At 39.7% G+C, this 15,980-nt stretch overlaps 1 protein-coding gene across 3 annotated transcripts in view; it reads left to right on the forward strand.

The window, feature by feature from the left end:
* The window catches only part of LOC149832768 (putative amidase At4g34880), a 112,456-nt gene that overhangs the window by 63,474 nt on the left and 33,002 nt on the right, over window positions 1-15,980 (forward strand). The window lies entirely within an intron of this gene.

The following is a 15,980-nucleotide window of genomic DNA, read 5'->3' on the forward strand; positions in this document are numbered from 1 at the left end:
GTTACCGGTTTTTCCACAGTTCTGGGTACACCTAAAAGACAATGTATGTTACTAAACCCATGTTCTACCTTGAAGAGAGTAGATGGTACAAACTCCATGGGACAATTATGTTTTTGTGAGAGCGAGGCGTGTCACCCGGTCTTTAGTCCTCGGAGTTATGGGGGGCAGGACAAACAATGCGTTCTAGGTGGTAGATCCAAGTATTCTGCAGAAGCTTTCCTGGGTGCATCCAAATTCTTGTTCTGCTATTAGGGAGTACTCTCTTGGTCGTCAACCGTTCCCTTTGAGTATCCGTACGGTTAGTCACATGGGGTATTAATTGAGAAAGCATAACAGACCCTCGTGTGATCTCGGTCCACTACGATGTTAAATGCCTGTTCGTACCCACAGGGTAATTAACAAGAAAAACATAAAGTCAGTTCACTTTTAGACATGTTTAAGTACACTTAATGCTGGAAGTTGTAAATGTTATAAAATATATGTGAGTCATTTATGTGATGCGTAGCTGCAACAAAGTTTTCTTTATATCTCAATAGTTATAACATACTTATGAACCATCTATTAGATGTGTGGAGACTTGAACGAGGTGCACCAGAACCAAGGCAGAAGAGAGAGAGAGAGAGAGAGAGAGAGAGAGAGAGAGAGAGAGAGAGAGAGGTCGGCTTAGAGAGAACTCGTTAATTTTTTACTTAGGGCTAATCTCCTCTAAGTTAAATAGAGAGAAGCCAATAAAAAAAATTACATACAAGTCCCTCCTTAATTATGAAATATCAAATAACCTACTTTTTAAGAAAGCTTAAGCTTAAAACCTCAATAGGACAATCAGTCTCAACACTCCCCCTCAAGCTGGAGCATAGATATCAATCATGCTCAGCTTGTCACAACATTTTGAGAAATTTGGTCTAGCAAGAGGCTTTGTAAACATATCTGCAACTTGGTCTTCCGACTTTAGATATTTGGTAGCGATATGACCAGCTTGAACCATATCTCTTACGTAGTGGCAATCAACCTCAATATGTTTTGTCCTCTCATGAAAGACAAGATTGTTCACTATATATGTGGCTGCCTTGTTATCACATGAAGATCATTTAGTACAGTACGAACCCACATTAATTCAACAGTTGTTTGGGCCATAGCCCTATATTCTGATTCTGCACTCGACCTATCCACCACATTTTGCTTCTTACTTCTCCATGAAATTAGGTTATCTCCCATAAACACACAGAATCCGGTGGTAGATTTTTTATCCACTACAGATCCTGCATAGTCAGCATCAGAGTAAGCCACTATTTTCAGGGTTCCACCTTTCTTGAATAATAACCCTTTTCCAAGAGAAGATTTTAAGTACCTGAGAATCATTATTGCTGCATTCCAATGTACTTCAGTTGGTTTGTCCATAAATTGGCTAACTTTGCTTACTGCTAAAGCAATATTAGGTCTGGTCACAGTTACATATAGTAGCTTCCCTACCAGTGAGCGATAGCTTTTGCTATCAACAGGTTTTGACCCTTCTTCAAACAACTGAACTTTATAGCTCATGAGAATATTAGCTGGTTTAGCTCCCAACATTCCAGTTTCTTTTAATAGGTCAATAACATACTTTCGTTGAGACAAAACCATCCCTTCACGGCTCCTGGCAACTTCTATACCCAGAAAATATCTAAGTGAACCAAGGTCTTTTGTAACAAAATATTTTTGAAGATGAGCCTTTATAGCTTCAATATCTTTCATATCATCTCCTGTAAGAATGATGTCATCCACATATACTACCATAACAACTATACCTGAGTTAGTTTTCTTAATAAATAATGTATGGTTTGCCGCCGACCTATTAAAGCCAAAACTTGACATCACTTCAAACAACTTTTGAAACCATGCACGCGGACTTTGTTTCAAACCATATATCGCCTTTTTTAATCTACACACCTTCTGACACTCCCTCTCAACCTCGAATCCAGGAAGTTGTTGCATGTATACTGTCTCAGACAGATCCCCATATAGAAATGCATTTTTCACATCTAATTGACACAAACTCCATCCATGGTGAACAACTACTGAGAGAACAAGACGAATGGTACCCATCCGTGCAACAGGAGAAAAAGTTTCAAAGAAATCAATACCATAAGTCTGAGTATACCCTTTTGCTACTAATTTGGCCTTGTATTTTTCAATAGAACCATCTGATTTGTATTTTATTGTATATACCCATTTGTATCCAACAATGTCGGCATCCACTGGGCAATCAACTAGATCCCATGTATGTTGAGACAATAAGGCATCCATTTCTTCTTGCATAGCCAACTTCCACCTGTTATTGAGCTTTGCCTGTTGATAGTTCAGAGGAATAGTTTCAGCAGATAAGACTGAAATAAAAGCTTTCATTTGATTTCCAATTCTGGCATCGAACACAAAATGAGATATGGGATATAAGGTACATTGTCGTGTCCCCTTTCGTAGAGCGATTGGCCTGTTATCATCATCATAAAGATCACTGTTGTCAGTAGTACTTACCTCAGGAGAAGAAGAAGATGAAGGCACTGGAGGGGCTGGATCTCTACGCACATATACCAATAGAGGATTATGAAATCGTGAAGAAGATAAAGTTTGGTTCGGTAATGGGGGCACAGATTCCAAAGAAAAAGGAGGTACAGGAAGTGGAAAAAACTCAGCTGGATCAACTTGCATCTGAGTACCGGTACTAGAGTAATATGGAATGGATTCCAAGAAAGATACATCCGCACTGACATACTCTCGCCGAGAAATTGGATCATAACATCGATATCCCTTTTGATTTTTTGGATAACCTATAAACATGCATTTTGTAGCTTGAGCAGTTAATTTATCACGGTCAGGTCCAAGTTTGTGCATAAAACAAACACATCCAAATATTTTTGGTGAGAAAGAGAAGAGTGGGGCATTTGGATTTAGGATATGTAGTGGAATTTGATCTCCCACAGAAGATGAAGGCATGAGGTTGATCAGATAACAAGCTGTGATAACCACATCACCCCAATATAACGCAGGAACATTTGATTGAATCATAAGGATACGTGCTGTAAGAAAACAAGTGAGAGATAGGTTTGCTTCACGCCTCACCTGCACAGGAAACACAGAGAGAGAGAGAGAAGCACAAAGCTGGGGCGGCAGGACTCGCGCGACCTCCAAGCCCTAATTCTTATATAAACATAAGCAAGAATACAATGGGATAATATTACAACATTGCCATTAATGAAACATCATTCGGCGTGTTCTATTTAACGTGCGTATGGATCTGGATCCAGATCCATACGCATACTATATTTTAACACCCTCCCTTAAGTTGTACGTGGTTTTGAAGCATGTACAACTTGCTCTTCAATAGCCAAAATTGGCATCCTGTTAACCCTTTGGTAAACAAGTCTGCCACTTAATCTTCTGTTCGAACATGACGTAGTTCTATCTCCTTCATCTCGACTTTCTGTCGTATAAAATGTTGATCAATCTCAATATGCTTCGTTCTGCTATGTTGAACAGGATTACACGCAATGTTTATTGCGCTTTGATTATCACATAGAAGAAATGATCGAATAATTGTCTCCCCAAGGTCACTCAATAAGTGTCTAATCCATGTAGCTTCTGTCTTGCCTGCAGCCATCGACCTGTATTCAGCCTTTGTACTTGATCGTGCCACTGCCTTTTGTTTTCTGCTGCTCCAGGACACTAAATTGTGTCCAATATATACACAATATCCAGAGACAGACCGTCTCTCATCTGGATCTCCTGCCCAATCTGCGTCTGTATAAGTGATGAGTTCATGCCCTTTATGTAGGTTATTGTTCTTGCGATAAACAAGTCCGTCTCCTATAGTTCCTTTTAAATAGCGTAGAATGCGCTTTACAGCTTCCATATGACCTTCCGTTGGAGCATGCATAAACTGGGATACTTGATTGACAACATAAACTATATCAGGTCTGATAAAGGTCAAATACTGCAGCATCCCCACGAGGCTTCTATACGTTGTAGGGTTGACACAAAGATGGCCATTTTCAGAGCTCAGCCTTTGATGTAATACACTGGGAGTGCTGACTGGTTTGCAATTCGTCATCCCGGCTCTTTCCAGAAGATCAAGAGTGTATTTTTGTTAAATGAGTGTCAATGTGTCCTGTTGTCTGTCAACTTCCACACCAAGGAAGTACCTCAGCTCCCCTAAATCTTTCATCTTGAAAGTTTTCATTAAAAATCGCTTCACGTCTTGCACATGGTTATCTGAACTCCCAGTGATCACAATTTCATCAACATATATAAGAAGTATAACGATGACTGTCTTTTGATAAATAAAGAGCGAGTGATCCAGAGAGCATCTTCTAAAACCATAGCCTTGGATTTGCATAGAGAAACTTTCAAACCAAGAACGAGACACCTGTTTCAACCTATACAGAGATTTCCTTAGTTTGCACACCCAGGCAGTAGGATCCTTCTCGGCATATCCAGGTGGTTGCTCCATATATACTTCCTCCTTTAAAGTTCCATGCAAGAATGCATTTTTAACATCCATCTGGCTAAGCCTCCATCCTCGATCGACTGTTAGGGATATGATGACACGAATTGTACCCATTTTGACTACCGGACTAAAGGTCTCATCGTAATCTTCACCATATTGTTGTGTGAACCCTCGAGCAACAAGTCGCACCTTATATCTGTCAATACTACCTTCAGGTTTATACTTTGTTTTATAAACCCATTTTGAGCCAACAACATTCTTTCCTTTCGGTCGAGGTACTATTTCCCAAGTCTGGCACTCAAGAAGTGCTTCCATTTCTTCATTCATAGCTTCAGTCCAATGTCGGGATTGACGGGCTTGATTAAAACAAGTGGGTTTCTCTTGTTTTGTGAGTTGAGACATAAACAATTGGAAGTCAAGGGAAAAAGTCTCATAACTCACCCATCGTTGAATAGGATGCCTAATGCGTGACAACCTTTGAGCCGGATCATTGGCAATGCTTTCCACATTCCTCGGCCCTGTATTTTTGTCCCTCCTAGTGTATATCTGTCCAGAAAAGCGTTCTATTGGAGGTGGCTCAACTGGAGATGGTTCAACATGCATCTGTGAGTCATCCAACTCTCTACTCAAGCCGATGGAAGGACAATTCGCCTGACATGATTCTCCTGTATTAGCAACAAGATCTGCGCTCATCCATGGATCATATACCTCTAATTCTCGAGATGGCAACTCATCGGAGTCATTGATCTGAAAATTTTGTTCATAAAAAACAACATTCTTGGAGGTCCTGATACGTTTTGTAGTAGGGTCATAACATCGATAGCCTTTGTATTCATCCACATACCCAACAAATCTGCACTTAGCGGCCTTATCCTGAAACTTATTTCGCAGTGATGAATCAATATGTACGTAACATACACAACAAAAAACACGCAGCTCATCATAAGAGGGATGTTGCCCAAATAAAGTATAATAGGGAGATTTCCGATCCAGAAGTGCCATAGGAAAACGATTTATGACATGAACAGATGTGTGAAAAACTTCTGTTCAGAGACTAACGGGCACAATGCTATCATGTAACATGCTCATCGCACTCTCGACAATATGCTTGTGTTTCCTCTCCGCAACCCCATTTTGTTGATGGGTATGAGTGTAAGAACCACAAATTTTACATTAAAACTTAAGAATTATGTGGATTTGGGCCTAGGATCCGTTATTGGACCCAAAAGAAAATTTCGGATATTAGAGTATTTTAGTAATATTATATAAACAAATATTTAAGAAATTAGATATTTCAAATCCTCGGTTCGGACCCAAGTGGATCCAACCCTTGGGTCCACTGCTGTTTAAGCGACCCGGACCCAAATCAAATTTGGGTCCAGCATTTCGGGTCGTGGTTCGGACCCGGACCCGATCCACCCCCTGTTAAAATTAAAGAGGGGTTAATAAGGGGGGGGCAACCCGATATGGGTTGCCCGATAAAAAGTTTTGAGAGGGGAAACCCTCTTCCCTGAGTTATCGGGTGTTAGGGTTCAGCCGAACCCTAACACATAAGGAGATGCGAGTTGGGGGAGCACACCGCAGCCGTCGGGAGGAGGGGGAGCTCCTTCCTTTTCGGGAGGCCACCCACCTACAAAGGAGGGACCCCGAACCATTTTTCTCTCTCTATTCTCTCTCTCACTCTTTTCTACCTTTCTAAACCTCGAAGCTCCCTCCAATCCCAAGCCGCAGCTCGAGGCCTTGCAGTGAGGAGCCAACCTCGCCGGTGGTGGTGCTGTCCAGGCCGACCGACCCCTCTCGTGGATGCCGCAACAACCTCGCCGGATAATGGTAGGTTACTGTTTTTTTTCTGTAGGTAACTCGCGTGTTGGGGGTGTGAATGAGTGGGAAGGGGGGGATCGAAAATCCCCAAATCACGAGGGGTGTTGTGACAGTTGGGGATTTCGGTAAATCCCACGCCAGAAAAACCCCAAACCCTAACCCTAAAGTCTCAAATCCACATCGATTTGGGTGGGTTCAACTCTTGGTGGTACACTGTAATACATATTATGAGTTTTAGTTATGCGAGTTGCCATTACGATGCACAAGTTGTTAAAATGTGAAATGGTTCCTAAATAATAGAAACTCTGTTATAATAGAAATTTACTTATAACAGGTTAGCCGATCCCTTGAGTCTGGTTCATTTAAGATTTCATAACAATGGTTATCAGATTTCCTTTCCGGTCATTTTCTCGATTAATATGCTGTTATTAAATGCTATTAAGACTGAATACCTATGTTTTAACTACCTGTAACCATACTTTATTCATTTTTATCAGAATTGAATTCCTCTGATTACATGTGTACAGTGATGACATTTGTGTATCATTAAAGTAGGTATACTTCAGAAATTTCTGGTAATCATACATATAGTCAGGGTTTGAACTCTTAGGGTGTTCGATAGAAAATGGATTTGGGTCTTTCCTGAATAAATCGTATTAGGAACTGTGATAAATCACTGTGGGATGATTCATGTTTCCTTCTTGTATATGCATGATTCATGATTTGATTGATCGGAATTGGGGACATGTTTAAACAGTAAATGGTGAGTTTGCATGATTGACATATTAAAATAGTAAATTAGGAATGTGTGTTTTGTTGAAATAACAAATCTCTAAGTGTATGACAGTATAGAGATGTTATGCTATTTTGATGGTTATAATACTAGAGCAATACGTTAATTTGGGGTTTTCTATTAAGTCCGTAGTTTTCTATTAGTTTGTTAGATGTGATCAGATCTGAGTACTTGAAGCCATGTATAAGAGTGTATAATTGTATACATGATGTTGGGTGAAATTCTATATGTCACAGTCTCATAAGTTTCTTTCTCATAGTTAAAGTATTCCGGAAAATGATGCTGAACTTAGCATAGTTTATAATCAGCCTATGTTGATTAAATTATTATGTAAACCTATGTTAAACATAACATAATTTATGTTGACTGATGCTAATGGTTTCATTCTGTAAAATATAGCATGTTGATGCTGGCCGATTGGTACAGCTGTTGCTTTGTGATTATAAGTCTTCCATGCTAATTCTGATCACCCACTTGATATTCTTGTTATTGCTCAATGTTGATGGTTTAGTCTGTAAAGTTATGCTGAACTTAGTATAGTTATAATTAGCCTATGTTGATTAAATTATTATGTAAACCTATGTTAAACATAACATAATTTATGTTGACTGATGCTAATGGTTTCATCCTGTAAAATATAGCATGTTTATGCTGGCCGATTGACACTGTTCCATTACGTAAACCCTAACTTGTCTAGGTAAATTCCTGTTAGCCTATTTTTGCCTATGTATTATGTTGGGAGATATGGCATGCTTATGATAACTCATGTTAACTATTGAAGATACTGGTAATTACCAGGTTTGTTGGAAATTGTCATAGTGAGACCCTACATGATAATAAATTATGCTGAGCATACATAGAAGTTGTTACATATTAGATGTTGATTCAACACATAACTTGGTGTACGCTGCAATCGTTAGACATGTGCCTTGCCTAATGGGCAAGACAGATTGGACTACCCGATACGGGTTAAGTACCTAATGAAGGTGTGTGGTCTGGTTCAAGTATATTGGTAAGGAAATTAAAAAAATAACTTGTGTGCTTGACTGGTTTAAAGGCACCGGAGCACTGTGGGTGGGTTATGCAATTAAAATGACAAATGACTGAGACTGTTATATACACCTGGGTAGAATGACTAAGGTAGAGAATCCTACTACTATGATAGTAGAAAGAAGTTGGGGAAATGCCCCATACTCCGGGAAATTAACTAAATGAAAAGATTAACCCACTCAGTTTCGGGCTTACCTTGGAGAGGGTAAGTGGTACAAAACTCTGGGGACATGTGTTTGGTTTCGAGCGTAAAGCGACTCGTTGGTCCCAGTCCTCAGAGTCGGGGGACCCGGACTACCAATTGTGTCCTAGGCGGTAGTTCCATGTTTTTCTGCAGAAGTTAGGGATGCATCCTGTTTTGGTTTTGGCCTTTGGGAGTTTCTCTCGGTCACTGGCCGCTCCCTTGGGATTTCAGTCACAGTTAGAATGTTCGGGTTAATAAAACAACCTTGAATAATATACCCCCGAACGTTCTCTTCTGTGATGGTTGCCTTGGCCCGTGTGTACCCGCGGGATAAGAAAAGATAAACATTAACTAGAACAGTTAGGTATCACTGTGTTGGAGTCATTAAAGAGACAACTGTTTACTTTTTCATCCTGCTGTATTTTCGGTGCTTATGATAAAACAATATCCTAACTGTGCATATATTAGTTAATTGAATTCATATTATGGATGTTATATAAATGTTATTCATGCTAGTGTAAGTTCTGTTTTAATTGCTTAATACCTTGTTTAATTGTTGTAGTTGAGAAAAAAATGCTTTTTGTGCTTAAGTATAAACTGTTACATAATCTACCTTTCTATTCAGATATATGTCTATTATTGCTATTGCATCGAATTCCCTATGTGTTATGTTTAGACTGAAATTCCAACACAACACCCACACCACACTTGACACATGATCTACTTGCAAGAATAATTACAGTTTTCCTACTTAGACGTGGTAGTCTAATTCCTATAATTTCTATTATTTTCAGGAGAAGAGTAGTTCTATGAGCGATGCGGGATGAGGCGCTGACCGAGACTTGATCCATTTGTTCCCTGGCGGTTCTGCTTACTTTCAGATTGAGATTTTTGTTTTGAGACTAAATGTGAAAACTCTGATGTTGGATTTTATTATTATTGAAGTGAAAATAAATGGTGTGGTTTGCTTTTACCTTCCTGAATCGTTCTGAAATGCTTAACCCGAGAATTATTAGTTGTTTCCGCTTGAAAAAAAAAATTCCTAAAAATTTGGGTTAAATTTCGGGGCGTTACAATGAGGGCAAGAAACCTGTCGACTTATTTCTTTATCCCGAAGAAAGGCAATAAACTCGTTCGATGAATATTTTCCTCCACCATCACATTGTAAATGCACAATATCACAGGAAAACTTGGTTTTGACCATCGAATGAAATTCCCGAAATATTTGGAAAACTTCATGCTTATGTTTCAAGAAATATATCCAAGTATAACGGGAATAAGAATCAACAAAGATAACGTAGTAACGACTGCCAGAAAGAGAAGGAATAGGTGCAGGTCCCCAAACATCGGAACAAATAATCTCAAATGGCCTTGAAGCTCTTTTATTAATGATATGAAACAGAAGAACATGACTTTTACAGAGTTCACATGAGAAACATTTATTACTTTCTAAAAACGAACATAAACTAGACTCTGGAAGAAGACCATCCGATACAAGATTTTCAACAAAGCCCCGACTACAATGTCCCAAGCGATTGTGCCAAATGTCTGGCTTATTACAATGTTATGATGAATTAAAAACTTTCAATCAAGGAAAAAACAAAGGCTCTGAAGGCGAAGACACTGAAGAATGCTTGGACGACTTCAACTAGAGAACTGGGACTGAAGACGAAGACACTGAGGGAATCTCCTTGAAGACGTACATGTTTCCTTGACGCTCCCCCTTAGCGAACGTCTCCTTCGTTCGTAGATCCTTAACATAAACAGAAGATGGAGTAAATTCGACGGAAGAATTCATATCATCAACAAGTTTAGCCACAGAAACAATGTTCTTTTTAATATTAGGGGCAAGGAGGACATCAAACAAATGAAGTGAGGACTTTGACATAGGGATATATGCACTGCCAGTATGACTAATGGAGTGATAAGTTCCATCTCCCATAACTATACTGCCTTTTTCAAAATAAGGCAATAAGTGAGATAACTTATCTGCATTACCCGTGACATGAGTGGCAGCACCAGAATCAACGTACCACTCGCCTTGCTCATTTTGCTTGATCGTCATCTGTGACGATGCTGATAACAAAAGTTGTTGCATATCTGTAGGTGGCGCTTTCATGTCCACATTAGAAGTTTTATTTTCTATTTTGTTTATTTTTCCTCTATTATGCAGGTTAAACCAACAATCGGCTTTCACATGTCCTCTTTTGTTATATAAGAAACAAGTGGGCACTCTCCTCTGATTCCCTGCATTAGAGACACCCGAAATATTAGGTGTAGGTAAGATACCACATCCTCCCTGTCCAAAGCAGCCTTGACCTATGCGCCCTTAATGCCCTGCATTCCCTCGTCCAAAACCTACAGAAGTCTCCATAGCCAAAACTGAATGAGAATGTGTAATAACCGCAAACTTTATGCAACATAAAGAAATTATATTTATATATATATGTATAAATATATATATATATTTAGTTAATTAACGCGAATTGGGCCTGGGATCCGTTAGCGGATCCAGAAGAAAAATGTGCATATTTGAGTATTTAGTAATACTATATAAATAAATAATAATAATATTTTTTTCAAACCCACTGTTGGACCCAAGTGGATCCAACCCCTGGATCCACTGCTATCCATGCAATCGGATCCGGCATCGCGGATCGTGGTTCGGACCCGGACCCGACCCACACCCTGTTAAATGAAAAGAGGGGTTAAAAAGGGCAACCCGATATGGGTTGCCCGATAAAAAGATTTTTGAAAGGGGGAAACCTTCTCCCTCAAGACATCGGGTGTTAGGGTTCAGCCGAACCCTAACACATAAGGAGATGGGGAGGTGGGGGAGCACACGCAGCCGCCGGGAAGGTAGGTTTTCCTTCCTTTACGGGTGGCCTACCTCCTACAAAGAGGGACCCCCGAACCCCTTTCTCCTTTCTCTCGCTATCCCCTTCTTTCTCTCTCTCTATCTCTCTCTAACTTTCGGATCGCCCTCCGAGTTTTAGGACTGCTGCTCGAAGCTTTGCCGGGTGACGCCAACCGACCTCCTTGCGTGGCTGCCGCAACTCCTTCGCCGAAAAATGGTAGGGTCTGTAACCTTTTTCAGGTCAATCATGGGTTTTGTGGGGTGTGGGTTGTCCAAAACCCAAATCAATCGACTTGTGGGGGGGGGGGGAAATCCCCAATTTGGGGTCGTCTGTCAACCCCAAACCGAAAACCCCAAATCCACGATTTGGGGGTTTCGGATTTTTCGTATGAGGGGTGTTTTTGGTTTTTGTAGGATTTCTGAATTTTTTTTTCTTCTTTAGGTATTGACTGTGTTCGGTCATGTTGAGGTGGGTTGCTGAGGAAACCCTAACTCGATCGACCTAGAGTCCTCTTGGGTTACCAGTTGCCGGAAACCCCAAATCTGTGGGTTGGTAGTTTCGGCAGTTACAAAATCCGAGCATGGGGAGGGGTCGGATGTCTATTAAAAGGGAACAAAAAAAAAGGGGTGTTTGAATTTTTTGATAGGGGTATATGCACTGGGCTCGTGCTTACATGGAATTCACTGCCTTGATTGTTTTTGAAAAGCTTATTATTCTCAGACAAAATGGGGGATTAGCCGATTTGCTCTGTTAGATATGTTTCTTTTGTTAAGTTGCATCTATTCTTCAGATTGCTAGACATGCACGTTCATAAGTTAGGCCATTTAGATGATTTCCTGAAGGTTTGGTTTTTAAATTCTTATTGAGTTGAAATCATTATAAGGAATCTGATTTTTTTTTAGCGTTGTAGCTCCAGTAATTTCCCCGATTTAGTGGCTCAGAAATCCATCTGTTTATCAGGGTGTTAATGGTTATAGTGGTGATTTTCTTTTGCTGAATTGTCTCTGCTATGCATACTATGACTGTCTATGTTGATCCTCCATGCCTGAAATTAAAATCTGTCAAGGTTAAGCTTTAGATAACTGCTATCTTCACTAGTTGACACCAGGATTGCTTTATACATTGAACTGAGCATCATTGATGAAAATTGGAAATTTTAACAGTGTCCATAGTTCCTGAAAAGTCTTGATGTATATGTTAGTCATGGTTTCATACTTGGATTGCATGGCATAATCGGGTCTTACCTTTTTAAATTAACTTGACTTTATGGTTGTGTACAACGACAATCGTTTCTTTTCATATTCCTAACAGATGTTACATAATGGGTAATCCGCTGACAGGTCCAACCATTGTGGCTGGACTGTGTCCTTAATTATTCTAAAACTTTCTGCACCAGTTTGAGGAAAATGTTAAGACTTAATTCTTGCACATGTTGGGTTCAGAATTGATAGGCCCTAGTTAGGCTGTGTGAGTTGTTTCAACAGTACTTCACTAGCTGTTGTGTATATGTACCATGCTCAATCATCTAGAAGGGACTATACCCATTATATTGGAACATAACACAAAATGGATTGAATGAACTATAACTAGTGTCGTTTGGAAAACCTTGCCCAATGGGCGATACTGGTTAAGTACCTAATGTAGGTACGTGATCTGGTTCAAGTATATTGGCAAATAAATTAAATAATAACTTTTGTGCTTGACTGGTTTAAAGGCACCGGAGCACTTTGGGTGGGTTATGCAATCCATATGACAAAGCATTGGGACTGTTTTATACACCTTGGTAAAATGACTAAGGTTGGGAATTCTACTGCTATGATAGTAGAAGGAAGTTGGGGAAATGCCCCCTACTTCGGGAAAATAATTAAAAGAAAAGATTAACCCACTCAGATTCGGGCTTACCTTGGAGAGGGTAGGTGGTACAAAACTCCGGGGACGTGTTCAATTGGTTCGAGCGTAAAGCGACTCCTTGGTCCCCAGTCCTCGGAGTTGGGGGGGACCCGGACTACCAATATTGTCCTAGGTGGTAGCTCTTTGTTCTTCTGCAGAAGTTAGGGATGCATCCTGTTTGGTTTTGGCCTTTGGGAGGTTCTCTCGGTCACTGGCCGCTCCCTTGGGATTTCAGTCACAGTTAGAATGTTTGGGTTAATAAAATAACTTCGAATAATATACCCCCGAACACTCTCTTCTGTGATGGTTGCCTCGGCCCGTGTGTACCCGCGGGATAAGAAAAGATAAACATCAATCAAAACATTTTAGGTATCACAGTGAGTGGAGTTCTAGAGAGACATGTTTAAATGTTTCCAGCATGTTCTGAGCTTGTAATAAAATGAAGTCCTGAAATGTGTAGAGATGAGATACTTAGATTCATAGGATAATTGCTACATGAATGTTATGCATCACTGTTGTTATTGTTGTAGAATATGCTTTAATTGCCATTGTTGTCTCATCTGTTTGCCTGCTTAAATATATGCCTGTTACTGCTTTTACATAGTCTTTTTGGGTACTTCTTAATAAGCTGAAATTCCACATCACATACTAGGTCCATGGTTTACCTGCATTAAGAATACAGTTTCTCTACTTAGACGTGGTAGTCTAATTCCTATAATTTGTATCATTTTCAGGAGAAGAGTAGTTCTATGAGCGATGCGGGATGAGGCGCTGACCAAGACTTGATCTATTTGTTCCCTGGCGATTCTGCTTTCTTTTAGATTGAGATTTTTGTTTTGAGACTCACAATGTGAAAACTCTGATGTTGGATTTTATTATTATTGAAATGGAATTAAATGGTGTGGTTTGCTTTTACCTTCCTGTATCGTTCTGAAATGCTTAACCCGAGAATTATTAGTTGTTTCCGCTTAAAAAAAAATCCCTAAAAAAATTTGGGTTAAATTTCGGGGTGTTACAGAATGAGCTGATTCATTTCCTTCGGCCCTTTGTTTCATAATCATCTCATACTGGAGAAGTTTCGCTTGAAGATCGTCAAAATTGGGCAAGTGAGGAAGACATGTCAAAGCTGTGGTAAACATGTCAAAATCAGAGCCCAACCCATTAAGGAGTTGTACTTTGTCTTTATCTGAAATAGCACTCCCAATAACAACCAATTGGTCAGTAATACGCTTCAAGCGGCCTATGTATTCCATAACTGTCATGGAGCCTTTCTTTAAACTTTGAAACTCATTCTTTAAATACATAACTCGGGCTTCTGATATTTGAGAGTATGTCTGAGAGAGCTTACTCCATAAATCTGCCGCAGTGCAATCATCTGAAAGAGTAGCCAACACTTCTTGAGAGAGTGTTGACGTAATATACACAACCAAAGATTGATCCCGTTTTCTCCAAGTGGTATACTCTGGATTCTTAATAGATTTGGTAAATGCATCACCCCTTTCATTCTTGGTTTCCTGCAAAATAAGCCGTGGTGGTACAGGAATGGAACCATCCAGATGTTCATCGAGATCCTGACTCCGTATAAACGGAAGTATTTGTCTCTTCCATGTTAAGAAATTAGAATGAGTAAGTTTTTCTGTAACAAGCTGATTTAAGAAACTTGCAGAGGGACTGGATGACGAGTATGAATCCATATCAATGGCAATAATGAATAGGCGAACAAAAAAGGATTGAAGAAAGCAAACTGAGTTGAGATCACTTAATCAATCAGCAGGGCTGCAATAAGAATATGTACTTGTGCAACCAATACCATGAAAGAGAATTCTTTTTTTTTTAGAACGACAATGTAATCTGTTACAGTTTGCCTATAGACGTTGCACAGAAAACTCTGATTTCACTGCTGATTGAAAAAGATGGAAAACATTAAAACAAATTCGAGAAAATCTGATACGATGGTGAATGCTAGACTATGGCAATGAAAAAATAAACAAAATAGTATGAATCAAGGAGTATTCACAGCATAGACTTAGGAAAATATTAACGCACGTTAAATAGAACACAGTAAGTGCAGTTGGGGATAAAGGAATTGATATCGAAGAAGGAGATACAGTCAGATGATGATGTTGAAGATTTCAGAAGAAGTATAGAACACATTAAGTGCAGTTGGGGATAAAGGAAGTGATATCGAAGAAGGAGATACAGTCAGATGATGATGTTGAAGATTTCAGAATAAGTCGAGAAGATTTCAGAATAAGTCGATGCCGATGTTGAAGAAGAAGAAGGAGATGCAACCGATGTTGAAGAAGATATTGACAAACGATGTTGACATACAATGGTGAAGAAGAAGAGATGCCGATGTTGAAGAAGATATTGACAGACGATGTTGAAGAAAGAAGGAAGAGACGCAGCCGAACAGGATGAAGGAGTCTTCACGGCTGCCTTTTCAGATCTCGTTGAATGTGTGGCTGGTAGGGTTCCACAGTTGTGGCTCTGATACCATGTAAGAAAACAAGTGAGAGATAGGTTTGCTTAGGTTTGCTTTACGCCTCACCTGCACAGGAAACAAAGAGAGAGAGAGAGAGAAGCACAAAGCTGGGGCGGCAGGACTCGTGCGACCTCCAAGCCCTAATTCTTATATAAACATAAGCAAGAATACAATGGGATGATATTACAACATTGCCATTAATGAAACATCATTCGGCGTGTTCTATTTAACGTGCGTATGGATTTGGATCCAGATCCATACGCATACTATATTTTAACACGTGCGACATCAAGAAGGTGTTTGTGTTTTCGCTCAGCCACACCATTTTGTTGAGAGGAATAAGCACAAGTAGTTTGGGGTAGAATGCCATGGTCTTGATAAAATTGCAACAAGGCTTTTGTTTTGAACTCAAGAGCATT

This window comes from Nuphar pumila, chromosome 7 (assembly GCF_984573655.1).
Source record: "Nuphar pumila chromosome 7, dmNupPumi1.hap1.1, whole genome shotgun sequence".
Lineage (NCBI taxonomy): Eukaryota > Viridiplantae > Streptophyta > Magnoliopsida > Nymphaeales > Nymphaeaceae > Nuphar > Nuphar pumila.